The sequence below is a fragment of the Astatotilapia calliptera genome, chromosome 8 (genome assembly GCF_900246225.1).
Source record: "Astatotilapia calliptera chromosome 8, fAstCal1.2, whole genome shotgun sequence".
Classification (NCBI taxonomy): Eukaryota; Metazoa; Chordata; class Actinopteri; order Cichliformes; family Cichlidae; genus Astatotilapia; species Astatotilapia calliptera.
Window position 1 is genome coordinate 23297126 of NC_039309.1, and position 25713 is coordinate 23322838.

General features: G+C 41.0%; 1 protein-coding gene across 9 annotated transcripts in view; it reads right to left on the reverse strand.

Annotated features, from left to right (window-relative positions):
• Window positions 1–25713, reverse strand: part of rbfox3a (RNA binding fox-1 homolog 3a) — a 589353-nt gene that overhangs the window by 271728 nt on the left and 291912 nt on the right. The window lies entirely within an intron of this gene.

A 25713-nucleotide genomic window follows, 5' to 3' on the forward strand; every position in this document is an offset into this window, starting at 1 on the left:
GATGCTGGTGGTTCCACCAGATGCACCTCAGTCTTTGCTTAGGATGCTAAAAATAACTTTGAGGTTATTTTTTGGTAACAAGGTGAGGAGGGCAGAAAGGCAGAGATGCAGAACATCAGCAACAGTGACACGCTTGAAAAACAACAGACACAATGTTACTGGTTTAGGTTGTGAGTGACTCTTTATTTATGCTTTATGCTGGTCTGGTCTGTGAGTTGTTCTGTAGGAGTTTGTTCTCAGTGTTGTTTGGGTTTGACTTCAGTTACTCTGAGTATTTTTACTGTTGTTCTCTGTGTCCCTGTGATTGTGTTGATTGTGCGTTCATTGTGTCTACTTTCAGCCATCAGTGTATATACATGCAGTCCTGTCATTCCTGTGTTCAGTGTCTCGGCGTGTGTGTTTTTGGTACTTTTGGTTTATGGATTTATGCTTCTGTTATAATTAAAGACTTTCTTTGTGTGAATCCTGCCTATGCCGTGCTCCCTCGCTATATCGTGATTCACCCTTCACGGCCGCGCTGTTTCGCCGATGTTTTTTTTGGTGAAATTTTTCATGTTTTTTTTATTTTTTTATTACAGCACATTGTGTTCTGCGTCCTGATTGGCTGTAGACCATAGTCAATCAGTCTCGTGCCGTGTCTCCTGTACAGCACAGAGTGCGTTCAGCTTGTCAAATTGACTTAAATCTTCTATCCCAGCAGTGTGACTCTGCTGCACTGTATGTTTGTACGTTTTCTCCCCAACAAACACAACAATGTCGATGAAACGTCGTCACCTGCGCGTCTTTGGTTTCATCCTATAATACTGGACTGATTGTTCTAGGTTTGAACTCTGAGAGTTTAAACAAGAGAGAAACGTGTGCAGATGTTCATGCCTGTCTGAGTGTTTAAAGTGTGCAGTGAGGGGTTTTACAGCCTTCAAACATCGACAATATTGTAACAAATAAAGTTGGCTGCTTCGCAGATTTCACCTATCGCGGGTTATTTTTAGAACGTACATACCGTATTTTGTATGGTGTCACAGCTGAGATGACGATTGGCACATATCAAATATTATTTGTATGTTATGTGAAAAAGAGAGTCAATTCTATCATTTTATGTATTGACATAAAAATTAAATGAGCTGGTTCTCATTACCAGGTTCTGTTTGAAACAGCCACAGATGAACAACCAAAGGTCACCATGTCATTATGGATTTAACAGAAACGAAGCCAAAATTCAGAAGCAGTTTGTGAAAAACTAAAAACCCTGTGTTGAAGGATCAAGTGCTCGAAAAACTACCTCCAACCTCCTTTCTGCTCACTTTTTCTTTGACCTCCATGAAAAAATCACGACGTCTGAGTGCACTCACACTGCTCCCCAGCAATGTGATGGAAGATGTTTGTTTTGAAACCACAATGTCCTGAAGTCACTACATTACACATGTCTTCCTTCAGCCCACATGTTCTTTCTGTGTTGCTTAATGTTTAATGACATTAATAATAGTTCTAAAGGTTTTAAATACAGTGACATAACTGAGACAAAATAAGTTGTGGTAAATCCTGAAAACACAACGGAGCAGCTTGAAAATGATTTTCTTACATCAGCACAGTATTCACAGTTCACGGGAGGGTTTGACATGTTTAACATGCCACTGTCACCGAACGCTCTGACTTAGAAACCTTGATAAGCGATCAACTATTCACCCAAACTCGTGGTGTTTGAACCCAAACTGCACTCTTTTCCTAACCTGAGTGAAAAGTTTGTCACTGCTTTGATTGTTTTTTGTGCTCTGACTGTGTCTGTGTCAGGTTGGGATGATGTGGGCGTCTTTTTGGTGGAGTCTCAGGTTCCCACTCACCCACCTCTTCCTCATTAATCTCATCAACATGATGCACAGAGCAAACTAGTGGCCCACCTCTTAGCATCCTCTCTGCTGTCTCAGAGTCAGCGATTTGTAAATGATACATTTTAACACGACTGGTGAACAGAGATGGGCAGTAACGCGTTACTTGTAATGCGTTACTGTAATCCGATTACTTTTTTCAGGTAACGAGTAAAATAAGGGATTACTAATGCAAAAAGGGTAATTAGATTACCGTTACTTTCCCGTAGGAACGCTGCGTTACTGCGTTAATAAAACCGTGATTTTTTTTGCGAGAATGTCTCATGACAGTGACGTAAGCGAGTGCGACGTTCGTGACAACAGCTGTGTGCAGATCAACAGTGGATCTGTCACAGTCTGGCTGGGGCAGACTGTATGTGTTCGCAAAAGAGGACTCAAACGCAGACCAAAAACTGAACGTGGGTTTAGCAAAAAACAAGACGTTTATTGAGGCTAGCAAAGAGGGTACAAACAAAAGGGCATTGGTGAAACTAAACAATAACCTAAACTGGGTGAACTAAAACTAAACATGAAAAAACCTTAAACATGGTGAACTGACATAGATACTGTACCTGAAGTTGTGACATGAATGAGCAGACGACCTGACAAAGAATGACTGAAAGCACACGGACTAAATACACACAGGAGGATAATGAGAGAAGTGGGAACACATGGAGAAACAGCTGACACATGAACATAACGACGTCACAGTGGAAGAGTAAAACTAAACACGATTAACACAGGAACACCAGACCTCTTCAAAAGAAAACAGGAAACATAAGACGCAGACATGACAACCTGAACTTGAAAACGTAAGACACAGACATGAAACACATGAAGAGCAGGGGAGACTTAACATGGGTTGGAAACACAAGGGGGAACTAATAAGCAAATTAACATAGGAGACCTAATGAGCTTAAACATACTGTAAACATCAAAATGAACTAAAACTCAAAACACTGGGTCATAAGACCCAGGATCGTGACAGGATCATATATCGAGTACGGAGAGAGTATGAGCGTGCAGCGTTTCTTTTTACAGCGAAAAAAACCCCTAAACTTCCGAGCAAGCACCAAGTGCGCTACCACGTGATGGGAAATTCACTCGCGGATTCTTCCACTGACCGCCGCAGCACACCTGCACCAGGGTAAACCTCCGCCTACCCAACTCCTGCTTTACAGGTGAAAATAGAGCAACAGGACCGCTGAGTCTTTGACTTTATTTATTTTCTGCTGTGTTTTACTTGCATCTATTTGAAAGACTGAGTGTAAACACAAAAAATATATATATTTATATTTTATGTGCTGGAATGTGCAGAAAATAGGTTTCAAATGTTAAACTAATTTCTTCCAGTCAGAGAATGGTGCATATGATTAAATTTTTGCTTGATGCATAAAGTTAAAAGATTAAAACTAATAAAACAAGTTTTAAAAAGAGACTTTTCCATTTGATTACATTTTGTATGATGGATTATGCAGAAAAAGTAGAACTGGGCTGAAAGATCTATCACTTTATTACCTATTCAGGTTGTAAATCGTGTTTTTAAAAAGTAGCTAAGTAACTAAGTAATTAATTACTTTTCAAAATAAATAATCAGTAAAGTAACGGGATTACTTTTTTGGGGAAGTAATCAGTAATTAGTTACTGATTACTTTTTTCAAGTAACTTGACCAACACTGCTGGTGAATCTGTTAGCGGCTCTCCTGGACTGGTCTCCCTCTCCGCTCTCTGTGACCTCATCAGTTTCCAGAGCTTATTCTAAATCATCTGTAACCATAACAATACAAATAACTGTCAACAAGTCACCTGTTAACCATCTAGTAAACAACACAATGCAAATCATTGCTTTGTTAACAGAAGAACAGTTGCAGTTCTGGACATTAAACTTCGGTTAATCTTAAAGACTCATTTGGGTTTTTCCTCATATACAAAGTGTCAGATCAGACAAGAAGGTTTAAAGAAAGCGTTCAAGATTTTTTTCTGAGAGCATGTTTATACTCCACATTGTCTTTAATAATGAGTTATTATTAATCTCTCTTCCTCCCCTCACCCCCAGCAGATGGCCCCACCCCTCCCTGAGCTTGGTTCTGCCTGAGGTTTCTTCCTGTTAAACAGGAGTTTTTCCTCCCGCTGTCACCAAGTGCTTGCTCATAGGGGGTCATCGGATTGTTTGGGTTTTCTCTGTCTTCTCTGCAATATTGTTGGGTCTTTACTTTACAATACAGTATGAAGGGCTTTCAGGCAACTGGTGCTATACAAATAAAACTGAAGTGAAAAGAAGAAACCTTCAGAGAATAACCGACTCCCCTCTCATCCCCATGGTCACTGATATTTCTTCCCCTAACTCTATAAGGTAATATTTGTGGCAATCAAAGCATTTTGACTGGTTTTCTACTCTGTCATGATGTCTCCACCCACTGCAGTAAATATAGTGTCATTCCTCCTCATGGTTTAGGACTGTTTCCTCTCCGAGCACACTCTCTGTCTCACAAAGTCAGGCATGTTCTGCGTTCTTGCTGGTACTCTAATATTCAATAGCAATAATCAATCACATTGCTATGACAGTGATGCTGATGCTGCTAAGACAGGACTGGCTTCAAAAGAGAGCCATTCGTGAGGCAACGGTTTCCATGTTTGGACTGATGAGCCTTTCCTCTGACTCATGGATAAGAAAAGACTGGTAAATTTGTCCTTGTGACATCAAGACAACACCCTCTGTGGGACACCATGGAAAATGTATTTAGGAATGCTGTGCAGTGCTTCCAGAGACATAAAGTGGACAAATAGAGAGATTCTGCATGAATGTGCAGGAGAAGAGGGGAAGAGATAGGAGCATAGTGTAGCAACAGTGAGAAAGAGGAACAGAAAAACGAGACAAAGAGAGAAGGTTTAAAAAGAAAGAAAAGCACACACTGCAGAGGTTTTTCAGGAAGTATAGTTGGAGAAAGCCTCTTGTCCTCTGAAGAGAAATGTTTGCACTGGAGACAATGAGGCTGCTGAGATGCTGCTGCCTCAGGCAGAGACCTGGGGAGGTTTTAGTGCCAGCCAGGCCTCCAACAGTCTTTTCCTCAAAGCCATTCAACACAACATCAACTTCCTGCTCAAAGCCAGAATCAGCGGTGCCACATTTCAGCTGCAGCGGTGTTTAGCTTTGTGCTTTTTATTTGGTGGATCTTCAAACAAACTCACAGGTTTCCACAGAGATGCCAAATGATGGCAATGAGCTCAGCTGGTTCCCTTTGATCACACGCTGAGCGACTGCATGATGCTCTTTTCACAGTAACAAACGATTAAACGCTGTATTTTGGCTTTCAACAGATAATTTGCTTTACTTCCAACTGCAGGTCTTCTTTCTATTATATCTTCACAAACTGATTGAATTACAGTCATGTGTTTATTAAATGAGTGAATTAGTCACTAAATAAGTGTTTAGAATTGCCTACACATTTTAACAAGGTTCTTGTTGGACAAAGTCTGACGAGAACCTTGTTAAAATGTGTAACTGGCTTCAAAACTGCTGCTTGGTATTTTCAGAGAGAGTAAATGAATAAGCTCTTTCAAATATCAAGAGCTGCTGCAGCCAGGGTTAGAAAAAAGTATCACCTCCCAGCTAATTTTGAACTCAGGAGCTATTTGTTCAGTGCCGTCTCAGTTGGACTGTTTTAGCATTCTCCACATTAACAAGCCTATCATAAATCATGCAATATAACAAATGGACTTATGCTGTGTAGATAGTGCTGCTCCTCCCGATGCCCAGAACAAGAAAAGCAAAGGTCAAATGATTAGCCTTGGTATCCCTGTGTGCCTTTAATGATAGTGCAGAACCTTTGTGCTGGGTGCGTGCCTCCTCAGCACATGTAGCGCTTGTTAAATACAGAACAGAGATAAATTAATGAAGGCTTTGTCCTGCTGCTTTGTTGGCCACTGAATAACTTAGGAGTGATGACTGAGCACAAATGTAGGCACTGTACAGTAGCTCTACTGTAGAACTGTATTAAAGTACACACAGCTTCACCAAAGCTCCTTATTTATCCTGATTAATGTAGCACTGTGTGTTTATTAGTATTAACTAACAACTGTAAATGACTCAGACTTTTATTTTTTTATGAATTACAGTCCAATTTACTGCTAGTTCTAATGGAAACAAGAGGCACGCCTTCGATGTTTTAAGCACAACATGTGCATATCCGCCTGGTGGCTCCCTTCACCTCTGGTGTCCACCATTTGGTTTGGGGGTTACCATCACGACAGGCACCAACCAACATGTGGCTGCAGTTCAGTGCAGCGGCTTCAGCAATGGAGGTGCTGAACACGGTCGATTCAGACTCAGTGTCCTGTCGTTGAAGCTCTGCCTGAGGTGGGAGTTGAAGATATCGCGGACTGGGGCCGCTGGCAGGCATTTCCAGCACACCCTCACTGTAAATTTAGGTGCTCCAGGTCTGTCCAGCATCCTCCCCCGCTACCTGATCCAACTCACCACAGGTGATGACCAGTTGACAGCTCAGCCCCTCATTTTCACCCAAGTGTCCAGAACATATGGCCACAGGTCTGGTGATACAACTATAAAATCGATCATTAACTTGTCTTCTAGGGTGTCCTGGTGCCACGTGCACTTATGGACACCCTTATGTTCTAAACATGTTGTTTGTTATGGACAAACTGTGGTGTGCTACCGGGATTTAAAAATAGTTACGCAAAACAGAGCATGCCCGCTCCGGACCCGCTTCATAGGGTTAATTACCGACCAATAACCTGCCTCAGCACTACTGAAGCTCCTGTCAGGCATCATAGCAGCTAAGATGAACAGGCACATGGATCAATGCATGAGCGGGGCACAGAAAGGGACAAGAATACCAGAGGCGCAAAACACCAGCTACTGGTTGACTGAGCAGTCAGCCGAGACTGAAACACCCAGCACGCCCCTGCGGGCGGTTTATCCTTCAAGCTCGGGTCCTCTACCAGAGGCCTGGGAGCTTGAGGGTCCTGCGCAGTATCTTAGCTGTTCCCAGGACTGCGCTCTTCTGGACAGAGATCTCCGATGTTATTCCCGGGATCTGCTGGAGCCACTCGCCTAGCTTGGGAGTCACCGCACCTAGTGCTCCGATTACCACGGGGACCACCGTTACCTTCACCCTCCACATCCTCTCGAGCTCTTCTCTGAGCCCTTGGTATTTCTCCAGCTTCTCGTGTTCCTTCTTCTTGATATTGCTGTCATTCGGAACCGCTACATCGATCACTACGGCCGCCTTCTTCTGTTTGTCTACCACCACTATGTCCGGTTGGTTAGCCACCACCATTTTGTCCGTCTGTATCTGGAAGTCCCACAGGATCTTATATATATATATATATATATATATATATATATATATATATATATATATATATATATATATATATATATATATATATAGCATATTTTAAAGCAGACCGGACCGGACTGGCAGACCGGGGTGGTGGTCCCCATCTTTAAGAAGGGGGACCGGAGGGTGTGTTCCAACTACAGGGGGATCACACTCCTCAGCCTCCCTGGGAAAGTCTATGCCAGGGTGCTGGAAAGGAGAGTTCGTCCGTTAGTCGAACCTCGGATACAGGAGGAACAATGCGGTTTTCGTCCTGGTCGCGGAACACTGGACCAGCTCTTTATCCTCTCCAGGATACTTGAGGGTGCATGGGAGTTTGCCCAACCAGTCTACATGTGTTTTGTGGACTTGGAGAAGGCATTCGACCGTGTCCCTCGGGGTGTCCTGTGGGAGGTGTTGCGGGAATATGGGGTGTCTGGCCCATTGCTACGGGCCATTCGATCCCTATACAACCGTTGCAAGAGCTTGGTTCGCATTGCCGGCAATAAGTCGGACTCGTTCCCGGTGGGTGATGGGCTCCGCCAGGGCTGCCCTTTGTCTCCGGTTCTGTTCATAATTTTTATGGACAGGATTTCTAGGCGCAGCCAAGTGGCGGAGGGCTTTCATTTCGGTGGCCTCAGAATCTCATCTCTGATTTTTGCGGATGATGTGGTTCTGTTGGCTACATCGGGTGAGGGCCTCCAGCTCGCACTGGAACGGTTCGCAGCCGAGTGTGAAGCAGCGGGAATGAGGATCAGCACCTCCAAATCTGAGGCCATGGTTCTCAGCCGGAAAAGGGTGGATTGCCCACTCCGGGTCGGGGATGAGTTCCTGCCACAAGTGGAGGAGTTCAAGTATCTCGGGGTCTTGTTCGCGAGTGATGGGAGAAGGGAGCCGGAGATCGACAGACGGATTGGGGCTGCAGCTGCAGTAATGCGGATGCTGCACCGTGGTGAAGAGGGAGCTGAGTGTAAAAGCGAAGCTCTCAATTTACCGGTCGATCTAAGTCCCTACCCTCACCTATGGCCACGAGCTGTGGGTAGTGACCGAAAGAACGAGATCGCGGATACAATAAAACAGGAAACACACAGACCGAAGCTCTGACTCGCAACACTCAAGCTTAACACAGTAACGGGGGAGACACAGGGAACATAGCGACAAAGACATGAAATGTGGGATTAGGAAAAGCATAGAGTAGACATGGGAACAGAGACTAAACACAGGCTGACATAACTACTGTGGGAGGAAGGACTGCAGTCACTAAGCACTAAAGAAAACCAAAACTATGACCAACAATGATCAAATAACATGATCACACAGTCTGAAATACAAATACCATGACATTTCCTTTGCCCCTAATTTTAACGCCCTCTGCTAACTGACCAGATGCCACACTCTGATTAAAAAGTGTTCCTTACATGTTTTTGTGAGCAGTGGATATGTTTGGGTGTCTATGTGGGTGTGTGTGAACGGTCGTGTGGTTGAAAACAACAAAGGAATGATTTTAGGATCACAGTCTGATAGACTGCCTTTATTTGGCTGAGGTGATCTTTACATGTAAGAATCAGCTGCTCTCAGAGAAAAGATCTGTGTAGTCAGATTTCTCCCCGTCAGCACACTGCTGCAGAGCCCTGTGATCCATTACAGTCCCATTGACACAAAGGATGAGCTATGAGATGTAGATCTATGTGAAGACTGATCACTCCATAATCTATGTTCAATATCAGGACTGAAAAAGAGCTTTTAAAAGTCTGCCAAGACACCATAGTGGATACATCTGATTTCATCAAAATGGCACAAATTAATGTTTGTGTAATTAGACGTGGTGAGGAGGTTTCAAGATGACTTCTTTGATGTCTGATGCAGATCGCCCATCATATAACCTCTACTGCACTTCGGTCACCCTCCACATTAAGCTTGTGTACACTACTTTGATGTAACTTTCTTACTCTGAAACTGGCATCTTATTGATGACAGTACACTGATTTCCAAAATCAACAAAAACTGCCTGCTCTTTACATTTATGTTCTTTGGATTAGCAGGGGAACCAATAACCACATTATTAGGTGTGTTTTACTGAAAATGTATATTTGACCTTATTGGATAGTCATTAGTCACATTCTGCATTGACCTTCCACTGTCAGTGCTGGCAGCAGAGAGGACACTGCAAAAGGGGAGCTGGGGGTGCTATCACTACAGACTACTCTGACCAACATGTTGCTTCTTCATCAGTTAGAGCCGTGCACATCAGTTGATATTTGAGGGATCCTTTTAGTACGTATCTCTGAAGATATTTTACAATTTCCCCTTGCTGGCTTTGCAAAGGATAGAAGGATCAATCAAAAGTAAAAAACCAACAAACACATTAAAAACACCCATAATGATCAACCAGATACTGTCAAATTATGTAAATTAATGGCTTCTTAAATTGTAGAAGTTTTCCATAGTTGAAATTTACATGAGCTCGTCTGTAGTTTGGAGATGTTTACATTAAGTAAAACAATGACAGTACATACGTATAAATAGAAATATGAGATTAAAGTGCTAAAAATAAACAAGGTCAGAATTGCTATTATTAGTTGGGTTTTATAAATAAAATGATTTGCCAATTATACAAATAGACATGCAGTGTTACAAATGTAATAAATGTATGGATAAAACTATTTTAAAAGGTTACATTGGTGACAATATTAACTTTGTCTTTTTACACAAAAAGTATTACTACCTTTTGAGTTACAATGTTTACTGTTAACATAAGTTTAAAATTCAAATAATGTACTGCTGCTGTAAGATCACTTCTACTTTATTTCTTGATATAGATTGTTCCTTATTTAAAAGGAAACATTTGGCTTGTGGTTGAATGACATCAATAACAGAATGATGACGATTACAAAAACACCTTTATTAATTACACTTGCACTAAATTCTGTTAATAACAGAACACAGTGGAGAACTTTTGCCTCTCTTTCAATTCAATTTTCAATTTTTATTTGTTTTACTTTTATGGAGAAACAAAGGAGGACAAAACTGAAAAAGAGCTGACAATGAAACAGAGAACCCTGAACTTAGAACCACACTGAACGTGGCTCCTACGCCTACAGTCAAACACACAACTATGTTTCAAACTGCTAAAGTTAACAGCAGTGCATGGTGAAATACAATGAAACATTTAGCTGTCCTGAATTAAATGTGAGCAAAGGCTGTAGAAGCACCAATGTGTTCCTTCTGTGAGGAGCAGGAAGACGAACACACAGTCCATGTGATGCACAACGGGACACAGAAGATGAGTGAGGATGATGATTGCAAACACGACACTCGAACTTGATGTGAGACTTGCAACCTGCTATACAGTACATATCAGGAATGTAAGCCTCGGTGAACCTTCAAGGGTTTGCCAGAAACACCTCAGCATTCAGACTCTTATTAAAATGTTTCAAACTTCATGGCTACAACATCCTGTCTGAAAAACACGCTTTATTATCATTTGAATTTAAACAAATCTGTTTTATTTTTTTGCATCTCTCTTATTATTAGTTGTCTGAAATTTTGCAGATTTTGGTTAAAAAACAGAAAAAAAAGAAAACCCAACAAATTTACTGTAAAATACTCTAAACTATTCGTCGATTACACAAAAATTCCCCGTTTCAAGAGCAGGTAGAGACAATCTTGGTGTTAAGATAGGAAGAAAACTGTATTTTGACAATTTTCTAATGTCTGAATTTTTTATTTAAAGTTAAACTTTAACTTTAACTAACAGTTTAGCAATTAAATTAAATTAAATTAAATTAAATTAAATTAAATTAAATTAAATTAAATTAAATTAAATTAAATGTTTTACTGGCTTTATGTTTGATTACATTTTTCTTTTAAACAACACAGGTATATTTAATATATATTTAAAGAATAAGTGAAGTCTATGCACGTTTTAAACATGAAGAAGAGAGGAGAGGCTTTTGCAAAGACAAAAGGAGAACATACCGTCCACTATGCCAGATGCATGTAATATTACTGAGCTCCTAACATTTCTATATCCATAATGTTCTGGGTCTGAGAACTGGGAGATGAATGCCCATTAACACGGAGCTCTGTTTATCTGATGCCACTTGAGGATTTACTCGTCTCTGTGGAACCCGTCACATCAACTGTCCTATTTTCTCTCATCCATTTAGCCTTTAAGCTACAAGCAGGGGTGGGCCTTTCTAGAGGGGCTGTTTCAGTTGCCTTCGACAGGCTGAGAGTGGTGGAACAGCCAAAGAGTCAGTCTCTGGTCACATCCAGGTTCTGCAGTCTCTTCTGTAGACCGTGCCCCAACTGGAATCTCTGATCTCCATCTGCGACTCATATGGTAAATGGTCTGTATTTGTATAGCGCTTTACTAGTACCTAAGGACCCCAAAGCGCTACACACATCCAGTCATCCACCCATTCACACACACATTCACACACTGGTGATGGCAGCTACATTGTACCCACAGCTGGGGCGCACTGACAGAGGCGAGGCTGCCGGACACTGGCGCCACCGGGCCCTCTGACCACCACCAGTAGGCAACGGGTGAAGCAAACTCCCAACTCTTGAGCCACGATCACCCTTTATTTCCCAGATTCATCTCAGAGGGCCCTGTCAGCTCTACCAGGCAGGCCTCCTAAGCAGCCCTGCCTGACTGCCTTGCAAAAGGGCCGTCTGAGCATCATCAGGCTATTGCCCAGTGCCTCTGGCTTGTGTGCACTCCAGTCCCCTGGTTCTCCAAGCCTTTGACTGTATTTGCTCCTGGTGTCCTGGATAAGACCTTTAACTTTGTGAACTGCTCCGTTCTGAGGATAACAGAACCAGGCCAAGATTATACTGTAACACTCGTGAAAAACAAATTTTCCATATCATATTATTCCACAACATAGTCGGTCGTGGATACGAGCAAGCTAGGAAGGACAAGCCGAGGATCCAAAGACTGTAGAAGTGAGATTTAACTCCTCAGAAATGTCCCACTGCTGCCTTTTGCATCCACCTCATTCACTCTATTATTCCACTCTCTCCCACACTTTTCTTTGTTGCTGTCTTTGTATTTCTTCTCCTCTTTTTGCTTCTTCTTCAGTTCCTCCATCCTGAGGCCCCCTCAGTCTTTGTCCTGCAGCTACAATAGCAATGAGATATTTTGCATTAAGGTCCTGACTGGCTGGGCTAAATGGGGTGGTATGCAATTAGTTTTGCGAGTACTTATCTCATTAAAGTAAATGAATTATTGATTTAATGACACTCATGCTTTTAGAGACAGGAGAGCTGCTATTATGACTGTCTGTGTTTGAAAGGACACTGTCCAGCTCAGCACTGAAGCGGCCTCTCGTCTCAGCCGCTCACTGCTCACTAGTTTTCTTATTGTCTGTTTCCATCGTGAGTTTCTTATCATCTCTTACATCATGTGTCACCATCTTTTTCACAATTGGATACACATGTCACTGTTGTTTCTGGAATACTGTGGTGGGAAATGTGTACAACTGCAATAATTATCATCATACTGATTAAGCTGATGGTGTCAGGGAAGTCTACAGAGTTTTATGGAAAGTTGTGATTTTGTGCAAATTTATCTCTGAATGAATTCGACAGATTTTGGAGGATTTTGTCTCCTCAAATTTCAGTGGCACTGTAACGTGTACTGACAGAAGGTCAGACCTCTGCTGAGCCAAGCATTCCTTTAACCTTAACTGGGAATGACTTCATGAATGTTTTCATTACACATAACATCATTTAGGCAACAGCTACTAGTTTCTTTTTCCCCAAACCATCAACGTGTCTTTTAGACCCCATTCCTACAAAACTGCTCAAAGAAGTCCTGCCATTAATTAATTCTTCGATCTTAAATATGATCAACCTATCTCTAATAATCAGTTATGTACCACAGGCCTTCAAGCTGGCTGTAGTTAAACCTTTACTCAAAAAGCATCTCTAGACCCAGCAGTCTTAGCTAATTATAGGCCAATCTCCAACCTTCCTTTCATATCAAACATCCTTGAAAGAGTAGTTGTCAAACAGCTAACAGATCATCTGCAGAGGTTTATTTGAAGAGTTTCAGTCAGGTTTCAGAAACGTATCCTCTGAAGCTGCAGGTGATTCTTCTGTAAGAATTATACTGAACAAGAATGACCGAGACAGACGTTGTTGTTGTTTTTAAGCAAAGAGGTCAAATAAAAAATGTAAAAACAGAAAAGAGTAATTCATGGCCAAGATACATCAAGTGTGTTGCTTCAAGGGGAGATCCCTCGTCCTTCAGATGTCTAACGTTGTTTCCATTGTTATGAAATATGATGGCGTAGCTTATAATATTGTGCAACACACTTTCAAACTTATCAATAAAAAATGTTTTGTTCAGGTTTTCTCAAAAACGTTTGTGTACCTGACGGGAGATCAGGGGTGGATGGAGAGAGCTCTGCACACTGACTCAACTCTTTACTTTACTAGATTCAAGATACAAGATCTTTTATTTGTCACACGCATAGTTATACAAGTATAACACAGTCAAATGTGTCCTGTACGCTCCTCGACTGTGCAAAAAGAGAGAGAAAACATTATGCACAGTAAGTAAGTAAATATACACAAAGATGAAACTATAAAACTAGAAGATTTTGGAATGCATAACAAAGCAATAAATAAGTAAAAAGGTTCACAGTGAGAGCGTAGTGGTCAGGAAGTCGTGGCAGCGCCATCTTATCGCTGTCACATGGATACCAATGATCTGATTGCTCTTTTTTCTGTTGTTCTGCAGACTGTGTGACTGTAAGTAATACTGCTTTAAACCGCGGTGATGATGACCGAAGTGTGTGTGTGTGTGTGTCTAGTTTCTCTGATGAATTACAGTAGAAGTAGCAGGTCTCTAATATTTGACCCCGTATCTACCGCTTCCTTCGCCTCCTCTCTACTTATGTGGACACCTGCTTGGACACCGAGGCCTTCCTTCTTGCAATTAACCTCACCCACAAGGCAGACTCCTACACACACCTGCAGTGATTAGCCAGCACAAATAGCTGTCTAATACCCACTAAATGCTCTCATAACTCATGAAAAGACTTTGTGACCCCGGACTGACTCACAGCCTGTGGATCATGAATCAAAAAGAAGTGTGAAAATAAGCAGTTCTGCCTTGATTGTTAATCAGGTTTAGCTCTGCTCACGTCAGTGGTCGGCGCTAACACTCAAGACCATGATAACCAGAGAAGCATAGATGCGAGGGTTATGTGGAAGAAACCTTCGTTCTGAAAGTCAGCCACAAAGCATAATGTTTTCATCTCTGTGGGTTCATTTCTTTATAAGTGAGCAGGCTTTGAAATCAACAGGGGATCAATTCATTGTTTCCCCCATTGTAGATGGAAGTGTTTCCAAAAGGCTTTAACAAAACCACAAAACATGAATGCACATAAATCATAACATTACTTATGATTAGGAAACAGTTGTGACTGTTTATTAACAATCAAGTATTTATTTATTTATTTTCCCGTCTGTCCCGTTTGGTTCTTTTGCATCAGAATTCTTGTCTAAAGGCAAAGAAAGATGCCCAACAGATTTACTTTGCCAAATGGACCATCCCAGCCTTGCCGTATTGGTCTATTTGATTCACCTTTTATTGTTTATTTTATTTTAAACTGCTAAACACGGGACAGACGTGACTGGGGGAAAGAAAAAGAGCGAGGAGGAGGGATGGAGATAAAGGGCAAAAAAACAAACAAACAAACAAAACAAACAGACAAAAAACACATCTATCAATCACCTGGATCACCTGTTGAGAAAGAAAAAAGAGAAAACAAGCAAAAAAAGAGCAACATAATAAACAACATCATGATGATCTATGGGAATATGACAGTAAATACTACATATTATTGTGCAGCACGTACTTTTAACTAAAGTTTAATAATGTTTTGTGAAATGTGTGTGTGTGTGTGTGTGTGTGTGTGTGTGTGTGTGTGTGTGTGTGTGTGTGTGTGTTGTGGATACATGAAATCTTTCACCCAGTTGCATTGTAGGAACTTTATTTCAGTTCCTATAATATTTCATTGGTGTGTAAGATAGTATAGACACTCATAGCTGCTGTTAGTGAGTCTCCAACAAATGACTGTGTGTTCTTAATCACACAAACTTAACTGTGTGTGTATATGTGCACTCATGAATGTGTGTAATGCCACACGTGCTGAACAAGCTTATATTCAATTAATATTTGGGTGGCTGCTGCTGCTCTGGCCGAGCGCTCCTTAACGACTGGGGCTGTAATAGGAGGCAGTGCAGCAGAACTGCTGCCTGTGTGGGAGGCCGAGGTCATAAACAGCTGCTGTGGCTCGGGGTAAAAACAACTGCTCCTCTCTCTTTTTTTGTCTTCCCTGAAGAGTTGAAATAACTATATGAATGAAACTATGAGAAAATATATTATTATTATTATTATCATTATTATTATTGTTGTTGTTATGTAAACTCATGTTCCCAGTTTACTATTTAGAGTTTCAGCTAAGTTCATGAAATGAACCGGTACATCTTTCTTTCTTAAACGTTTTGAACTCCTCCAATCTTGTTCACTAAAATTTGCCCACACCAACCATGCAGCTGTGATCATTTTGTACTCCTACTGTGGAAATAGAGACAAATCACACGTTTTACCACTGAAATAATGTCTCATAACCCAAAGAAGCAGGGGTTGGTTTGCAAATGTTCCACAGCTCAGTGCGTTACAGTGTTACTCTTTGTTTCTGTTTCAACTTCTTGTCTAAATTTTCTTCTGATTTTGTTCATGAAAGATGAACATCATGAGTATTATGTTTTCAGCAGTGCTGTTTGTAGCTGCATCACCTGAACTCACAGTCACCAGTATTTCTATGAACACACAGATATTCACTCTCCAGAGAATGAATGAGGGATGCTGTGCTCTTTAGCTGCAGACTTTTTGCTGAATTTACAAACTTGTGCTATTTGCCATGTCTGTGCAGAGCTTTGGTGCACTATAAGTGTACACTAACTTCAAATTAAAATTAAAGTGAAATTGGAAACTTCATTTTGCTGTAAAATGTTATGATGACATACGACAACAACAAAATTAATATTTCACTTAAAGCACTAACATTTGTTAATATCATTAGATTTTGTCCCTGGTGGCAGACACAATTACACAGCAGCATAAGTCTCATAGGGGAACGAACTAAGTGCATATGCTGTGAAGATAGTGAATGCTCTCAGGCACAGAGCCCATCAGTGAAGTTCCTGAAAGTGAAGTGGGTCCCCCTCATGCACCTCGCATGAGTGGGACCTTTTACCTGACTGACTACAGAGTAGGTTTTCATAGTCCATGCCACAAACGGATACTCAGCCCCCACCAAACGATGCCTCTGTTTCTCAAATACCAAATTTACTGCTAAAAACTCCCCGTCTCCTACGTGTCATAATTCCTGTCAGACAGCAAACTGCAGTGTGTGAAGAAGCCACTATTTTTCAGGCACCGAGGGCAGATCTGGTGGCTGTTATTGGGGTTAGTGACTCCTCTTTTAGCTGATGGCAAGAGAGACTGCCAGCAAGTGGACACAGAAGCCACTCAACCCCTGACCATTTAATAATAACAAGGTTATGTACCTTTAACTAAGGATATCCCCGAGCAACGGCATTAGGAGAGTTGAAACGTAAAGCTGGATATTTTCACATTAGTCTGTGTAATCCATCATATGTGTAAGTTCAGAGACGTGCTGATAATTAAGAAGTGTGACCTCAAGAGTTAGAGGTTATGAGGTAAGTTCGGGTTTTTTTTTTTTTTCTGTCAATTTTGAATGAGGTGTGTTTCATGGTTATCTGCGTGGGTAGGACTGTTTCTTCCTTCTCTGGAGTTAGCTAACTTTGAAGAGCGGGAAAGCCGCGTAGAGCCGTAACGTCTTCGCATATAGCTCCGTGAATGACAGGTTACTTTCTGCTTAACTGGAGTTGGTGATTGTTGGTAGTAGTGGTAAGACTGACCGACATGGTTTGGGTGATTTTATGAGTGTTTTATGATGCTCTATCTAAAATTCCTGTTTTTGTCAGTGGAGTTTAGTCGCGGGCAACCGCATTAACTGGATTGATGAAAGGTTTAATTCAACTAAACCAGCGTTTAGGGGAGTTAATAACAAGGAGTAAGATAAAATCTGTCACAATAATTGCATGTGCATTGCATTTTATTTTTTGTAATATATTCACTTAGTTTTCGAATTCAGAATGATTTAGGTGGATAATTGTTCGGGTTATAGTTTCTCTGGTGCTCTGCATTAAGGCTGACTAACGGTGCGTTCACACCGAACGCGATAGACGCCCCTAGCTGATCGCGTGCACATTTGCACCTCGAAGCGCGTCCAGCATGAACTGGTCGAGCTTTAAGATATGCAATTTTCACGCGTATGAAGAAGAGATCTGGGAGGAAGTAGTGCCAGACGGTATGTTATTAAAATGGCAGCTGTCAATCTAGCGTTTGAAGAAAGAGTCTCCCTTCTCTATTTGCTGTGGAGAGCAGAGCAGTGCGTAAAGGACGTCCTCACCGTACCTGGGTCCATCGTCGTTTCTGGGATGCTGAGGACTCATATTGCACTGCTGGAAATATTTTATTTTGATGCATATGCTGTTATTTTGCAAATTTGCACTATAATATATTTTTTCATTTTTCCTGCAGTATATGAAAATTGGTGTATCTCAAAAATAAAACTATGAAGACACTTAAAATAAATTTCCTGTGGTGGGAAACTAGTTTGTGCAACTTTTTTGTATTTACAGTTTTGAGGGATAAGCCTCTTAAATTTCTCTAACTAGAAATATATGTTAAAAAAATCAAGAACGATTTTCGATTTTTTTGTAGTTTATTGCACTTGTTTGCAATTTATGTAATTACTATGCACTTAATGCAGACATATTATTAAAATTTGGGCTATAATGGTTGTATTGATGTATAGCAACTTGAAATGCTCCAAAAAATGGCTCCACAGCATGTAAAAATATACTATAAGCTCTGGCGGACTTGGTTCTATGGTAGGTCTTAAAGGGTTAATAATGGATTGCATTTATATTGCGCTTTTCAAGGCACCCAAAGCGCTTAACAATTCCACTATTCATTCACTCTCACATTCACACAATGTGAGAGTGAATGTGAGAGTTGGTCCCTTCTGGGGGTCCTTGAGGATCAGGACTGTCCAGCCTTTGGTTAGCCACTCTGGGTATCTCTCATTTGTGCTGCCAGTCGCTCGTGGAGTGCAGTCAGCTCCTTCAGCCAGTAGGCGTGAACCATGTCGGGCCGTGGTGCTGTCCAACTCTTCATACTGAAGACCCTTTCTTGGATATCTGCCCCTGTGATGTTACTGGACCCTGTTCAGGGAGGTCGCTGTGGTCTGCCCTCAGATCCACTAGCTCCTGAGCATTGCTGTTATGGGTTGCGTCCTTCTCCCATATGCTCTTCCAGTATTGTTCTGTCTCCAGCCTTGATGGTGCTGTTCTCATGTTGTTCCCCTGCCACTGAGAGTACACCTTGTTGTACCTCGTTAATCTCTAGCTGTGAGAGCAGTCCCTTCTTTCGAATGTTGGAACACTGAACTACTAGTTGTTTGGATTTTGGGTATCGAAGAATCCATAGGTCTCTCATCCTATTCATGTAGCCCCTTCCACCAGGGTTACTTGCGTAGTAGCATTCCAACAACGCCCTGTTTTCGTCTCTTGCCCACCGATGGCTTCTTGTTCCAGTAGTCCACTTCTCGTCAGGGTGCCCTGCTTCTTCAACACCTGACGCGGACCTTGTTGATCTAGGCGACGTCCGAGCCGGCATGCCTTCATATTTATGTCTCGCTCATGTCTGCGGTAGGCTTGCTTAGCATGGGTCTAGCCTTAGGACCCTTACTGGACACAGACACCCCAGGCGGGAATCGAATTCACGATCCTCTCCGTATATATCATCATTTGGACTGCAATCCTGAACCTGCAGCTGAACAAATCAGAACCTCACTTGTCTGCTTAGGAAGTTGTCCATCACAGTCTTTTATCATAGCAGAGAGAAGGATGTCCTGTCAGTATGGAGGACAAGTGATGTATGATACCCTGAGATGAGGGCAGAGATATTAAGTGAGGGATGATGGAAACAGATTGATTTAAAAAAATAAAAAGCAGAGTGTTGTCTTTATGTTGAACTGAATGATGACGCTGCCCGAGGAACTGTGTGCGTTGCTGTTTTTATGTCATATATTGATTGCTTTATTATACTAATGAATAAAGATCAATGACTGATATATATATCCATCTATCAACACCATTTTATGTATATGCATTTAATGATGTCTATAATATATGTTTCTGTCTCTAATCAATTTGGAGAGATTAGCAAATGTATTTGTTTTTAGATTGTGAATATTAATTAAAATGTACTAAAAATTATACTTTACAATATTATTGATCACAGGTTATCATATTATTAACAAGCACTATTACATTGGTTTCCACTATGTTATTCCTTTTTTACTATCCCCTTTACCTAAAAAGCACAGTTAATGCCAGACTATTATTTGACTGTTACAGTACTTTACAATTACACAATCTTTAAAAATAAGGCAACACAGTAAAGTCTGCATACAAACTTCAGGTTTTCTGTGTTTGCAGGAGTGAAGTGCAGTCTGCCCTTTTCTGTCGTATATACAGTATATCTCTTCACTTTCTGATTCTGTGTGTGTGTGTGTGTGTGTGTGTGTGTGTGTGTGTGTGTGTGTGTGTGTGTGTGTGTGTGTGTGTGCAGCTGGTATGAAACAGCCATGATTCACACATGAAAACCAAAGAACTGAAGTTACAAGATACTGTGGAAGCTGTCAAACTTGGATTTCACTCATACACACACACTTTCACACCATCAGGGATTTCTTGTAGTGGAGTAGTGAAGTACAGACTTGTAAAATATTCAGCAGGTTTTCACATCTCCCCTCCTTCCATCATTCCTGTGTCTGGAAAAAGCCACCTCTCACACTAGGGGAGAAAGATTTTACTTCAAGGTTTCACTGAGAAAACACACACACACACACACACACACACACACACACACACACACACACACACACACACACACACACACACGGAAACAGAAAACATAATACTTTTACCATTTAGTATTAGTGTGTGTGTGTGTGTGTGTGTGTGTGTGTGTGTGTGTGTGTGTGTGTGTGTGTGTGTGTGTGTCAGAGAAATAAAACAGCCTCGTCTTAAATAACCAATAACCCCACAGCTTTTCATCATTGATTTTTCAAATGAAGCCATTATTGCTGACAAGGAGCGATTTAGTCTGTCAGCAACAGTGTTGGTCCAGTTAGTTGAAAAAAGTAATTAGTTGCTCATTACTGATTACTTCTCCAAAAAAGTAATCCTGTTACTTTACTGATTACTCATTTTCAAACATAATTAGTGTCACGATCCTGGGTCTTAGGACCCAGTGTTTTGAGTTCTAGTTCATTTTGATGTTTATAGTATGTTTAGCTCATTAGGCCTCCTATGTTCATTTGCTTATTAGTTCCCCCTTGTGTTTCAACCCATGTTAAGTCTCCCCTGCCCTTCATGTCTCTCTGTGCCCCCTCTGTTCTGTTTATTGTGTGTCTTTGCATGTTTGAGTTTCTTGTTTTCTGTCACCCTGCATTGTGCATTATGATCTCATGGTTGGTCTTTTGTTACTCCCTCTAGTCTAGTCTCTTGTGTTCAAAGCTGAGTATTTCCCTCTGTGTATTTTGGTTCTTAGACCTCTGCCTTATGGTTTGTCTCTGTTTCTTAGTTGCTGTCTCCACTGTGTCTAGTTCGCGTCTCTGTGTGATACTTCCTGTTTTACTTTGAAGGTCCATGCCTCATGTGAGTGTTTCTAGTTTTGCGTCTCTGTCTCGTCCAGTCCTGATTTCTCCCAGCTGTGCCCTCCTTCTGTGTCTCATTCCCTCGTTATCCCTCTGTGTATTTAAGCCCTGTGTTTCTCTTTGTCAGTGTCGTAGTCTCCCTCATAGCTGTGTGATTTTTCCCTGTGGCTCCTCGTGCTTTAGTCTCCCCAGTTTAAGTTTAGTACTGTTTTTTGTGTTTCACTTTATGCCAGCATTAAAGCTGTGTTTTTGAGTTTACGTTTCGTCTCCGTGAGTTTGCGTTTGGGTCCTTCTCCTGCCTGCCACACAGCCGAACCATGACAATTAGTTATTTAGTTACTTTTTAAAAACATGATACACAATCTGAATATGTAATAAAGCAACAGAACTTTCAGCCCAGTTCCAGTTTTTCTGAATAATCCATCATATAAAATGTAATGAAATGGAAAAAGTCTCTTTTTAATACACATTGCATCAAGCAAAAATTTAAATATATGCAACTGTCTCTGATTTTCTGCATATTCCAGCATATAAAATCAAATCATGTTTTGTGTTTACAGCCTTTTAAATAGGTGCAAGTAAACCACAGCAGAAATAAATAAAATCAAAGACTCGGCAGCTCTGAGTCCTGTCACTCTTAAATCTATTGTCATCTCACTGTAAAAAACCCTGTAATATAAAAGTATTTTACTGTGTATTTTACAGTTTTGTATTGTTTTTCTACAATATCATTAAATTTACATAAATAGACAGTAATTTTACATGTCAAATGTAAAATAACATAAAATCACTGTAAATGTAATAAAACATAATTTTCTTCTTTTTTAAGTATATTTTTCAAATGTAAAACTATGGAAAAATACATAAAATGTTCTAAAAATTAATGAGAAAAATCAATAATTAAAGGAGTATTTGAATTATAATTTTGCTGAAAATGTCATCTAGCTCTGTTTCAATAATTCAGAGGTGAAAAGTGAAAATATAATTAATAGGAATAAAAATGAAAAAAAAAACCCATATAAAACATTGCACGGCCACGCTGTGCTAATTATATATTTAAAAAAATAAATGTAGAGGTAGGAATTGCAATTAATATAAATCTCTAAGTATTCACAACATTCCTGAACAGAAATAGGCCTCTGCACCTGGGGTGAGAGGGCGTGGTCATGAAAACAATGTGAAATGCTATTGGATGTTGGGACACATAACGACATGAGGAATTTGAACTAACAACCACAAGGTCGCACGTATGGCTGTGGAACACGCAGTGGAAGAGAGAGGGTGGTGAAAGATCATCCATGCAGTGCTGCAAGGCAAGTATATCAAACTCAGCTTAGTAGAATTAACTTGGCATTGCTTGACCACTATGGCTCGTAGTTTACTGAGACGGTAAAAGGTATGGAATCCCTAACTATGAAGGCAAAGCACGTCGTCTGTCAGTGTGAGGCAGGGGTGTCGAACTCCAGGCCTCGAGGGCCGGTGTCCTGAAGGTTTTAGATCTCACCCTGGGTCAGCACACCTGAATCAAATGATTAGTTCATTACCAGGCCTCTGGAGAACCTCAGGACGTGTTGAGGAGGTAATTTAACCATTTAAATCAGCTTTGTTGGATCAAGGACACATCTAAAACCTGCAGGACACCAGCCCTCGAGGCCTGGAGTTCGGCACCTGTGGTGTAAGGTGTAGTTAGACCAGCCACTAGCTTGCTGGCTAGCAGAGTTGTTGTTTGCTAATTTGTTAGCTGCCAGCTTTCTATAACCGTGTAAACACAGCAGTTGCAACGTGGATAGTGTCTACACCGCTAATACCCGTTAGGGGGGGCCGCGACGACAGCGGCCACTGATGCATTTGTCTTAATGTGAAATTAAGCATGCAACTTAAGAGCTAATAGGTGAGCTGTTTCACTCTAGCAGCACACCTGCACTCCTGTAGAGAGCTTGTGCGCACCAAGATGAGCTGCGCGATGAAGTGAGGGAAGTATCCCACTGTGCTAGCTTTGCCCTGTAAAATGTAATGGACATGTAAAGGATAAGCCAAGTATTTTCTTTTATTTTGTGGAGAGGAAGTAGACTAAAGCAGCTGAGGTGAATTATTTGACTACATATAAACGTACAGTGCAGACATGTATTTGGATTTTGGCAAGTTTCATGATTTATAAGGTTTTTTTTCTTCCACTGCAGATTAGTGGTGTGAGTTCTCAAATTTATTCAGTGAGCTGTAAAGGTGAGTATTGTGCTGCATTTAAGGATGTCAAAAGATTGTCTGTGAAGGTTCTCAGTCATCCAGGTCATCGTAGTTTGCAAAGAAAAGCGTCTGGACTTCTTTAAGTTGCTTGAAGACGTTTCACCTCTCATCCGAGAAGCTTCTTCAGTTCTAAGGTCAAATGGTGGAGAGTCCCAGATATAAACCTAGTGGGAGTTTCCCCCCAAAGAGGGACAAAAGGACCCCCTGATGATCCTCTAATCGCCTGAGCCAAGGTGTGAAACTGGGTGTGGGTCCCAATCAGCCAGAGTTTCGGGTGAGCTCATTGTGAAACCTGGCCCCACCTTATCATGCGAATTCCTGAGGTCAGATGGCCCAGGATGTGAGTGGGCGTTAAGGCGTCTGGGAAGGGATCTCAAAACTGGATTATAGATGGCAGAGAGTTGGTGTCGTAAACGAAACGAAAAAAAAAAGATGTCAAAAGATTACACCTATCGCAGTTGTGGTGGTGCTTTAATGTAAATGTTTGGGCACCCATGGTCAAAATTTTAGTTCATGTGAACAGTTAAGCAAGTGGAAGATGAAATAATCTCCAAATGGCATAAAGTTACAGATGACATTTAATTTTAAATAAAATAAGTTTCATGTTCTTTTTATTTTTTAAAAAAAACAGAAAAGGAAAGGGCCCACAGCAAATGTTTGGACACCTTGTAGTTTACCGGCGGCCCAAACTGCATGCCAGTGTATGTAATTGATATACGTCAGTTGTAACATTGCAGTTAGTTGTGTGAGTCATGTGTGGACTTGTTTTTTTGTCCCCTTGTCTCTTGTTCATGTACACAACAGGAAACTCTGCTTTGGCAGCCGAGCACTTCATGTTATCTGTGGATGAGGCCATTGTGAATGGCCATATCACTATCTTCAGTGACGCACTTATCCTGATGTTTGGCTCTTCTGCATGAACATTTCTTATCCATTAGGCCAAGCAGCAACCTTGGGGCACCAGTCAATTTGATGCTTTGAAACATAAGAATGACGAGACAGTGAAATCTAAAGTTATGCAATCCAAATCAAATAATCAGATCTCCTTTCATTTGCAGCTAAAACGTATAAGACAGCAATGCTTGAGTGTTGAGAGGATTTGTAGATTGATATATCAACAAATAATTAATATTTGCGTTTCAGATGGCTGTCTCTGAAATATCCTTGATGCTCATGTCAAGTTATAGAAAGAGACCTTTGAGTAGTAGATGTTTACAGATGTCTCACTGCCCTGAAACAGTATTTGCAAGACTCACAGGTTAACCAAACATCTTTGCATCACCCTTCTGTTCCACAATGACCTGTATGTCCAAACACGCACTCAAAAGCAAGCTCTATCTACATTTAGATTTATTGCAGATGTAAAAAACATACAGTCCAGTCCTCAGTTTCTTAATGAAGTTGTTGTTTTTCATTCGACAGGTGCCTTAAGATAAACCCAAAGTGGAGCGGAACACGTCTAAGAAAAACCTTGCAGTCAATCCAAAGGTTCTGACATTGATCACCAAAATTGCGGACTACGAGTGGAGAGCATAAAAAGTTCTTATTTTTATCCTGAGGATAACATAATCTGCTGTTCAGTAGCACTGGTCTCTGGTTCATCGTAAGTGTCAACAGCACGGGTGGCCAAATTGCAAATTTCTCCAAGGGAACACAAATGGCCAGCAGCAGCCCTAAATGTGAGACTTTCAGAAAGCTAGAGCTACTTTGAAACCTGCAGGTCATGTGCCTCAAATATTCCCTTTTTCGTTGTTCCAGATGTGGAGAGGCAGATGAACATTCGAGGTGGCAGTGTCCCCTTCTTTTGTGCTCAAATGTGCATTTGAAATTTTTTTTCTATGGGCCTTTGTTCATGCATAAGTGTTAGTTGTTCTTGGATTGTTCCAGGAAGGGTTATCTTTTTGTCAATAAAATCCATGTTAATGATTGAAACCATGTCTCATGTCTTATAAGTAAAATAAACATGTAAAAACTGCTCATACACAACATATGATCAAGAATTAACATAATCTTGATGTAAATACAGGGAGTGCAGAATTATTAGGCAAATGAGTATTTTGTCCACTTCATCCTCTTCATGCATGTTGTCTTACTCCAAGCTGTATAGGCTCGAAAGCCTACTACCAATTAAGCATATTAGGTGATGTGCATCTCTGTAATGAGAAGGGTGTGGTCTAATGACATCAACACCCTATATCAGGTGTGCATAATTATTAGGCAACATCCTTTCCTTTGGCAAAATGGGTCAAAAGAAGGACTTGACAGGCTCAGAAAAGTCAAAAATAGTGAGATATCTTGCAGAGGGATGCAGCAGTCTCAAAATTGCAAAGCTTCTGAAGCGTGATCATCGAACAATCGAGCGTTTCATTCAAAATAGTCAACAGGGTCGCAAGAAGCGTGTGGAAAAACCAAGGCGCAAAATAACTG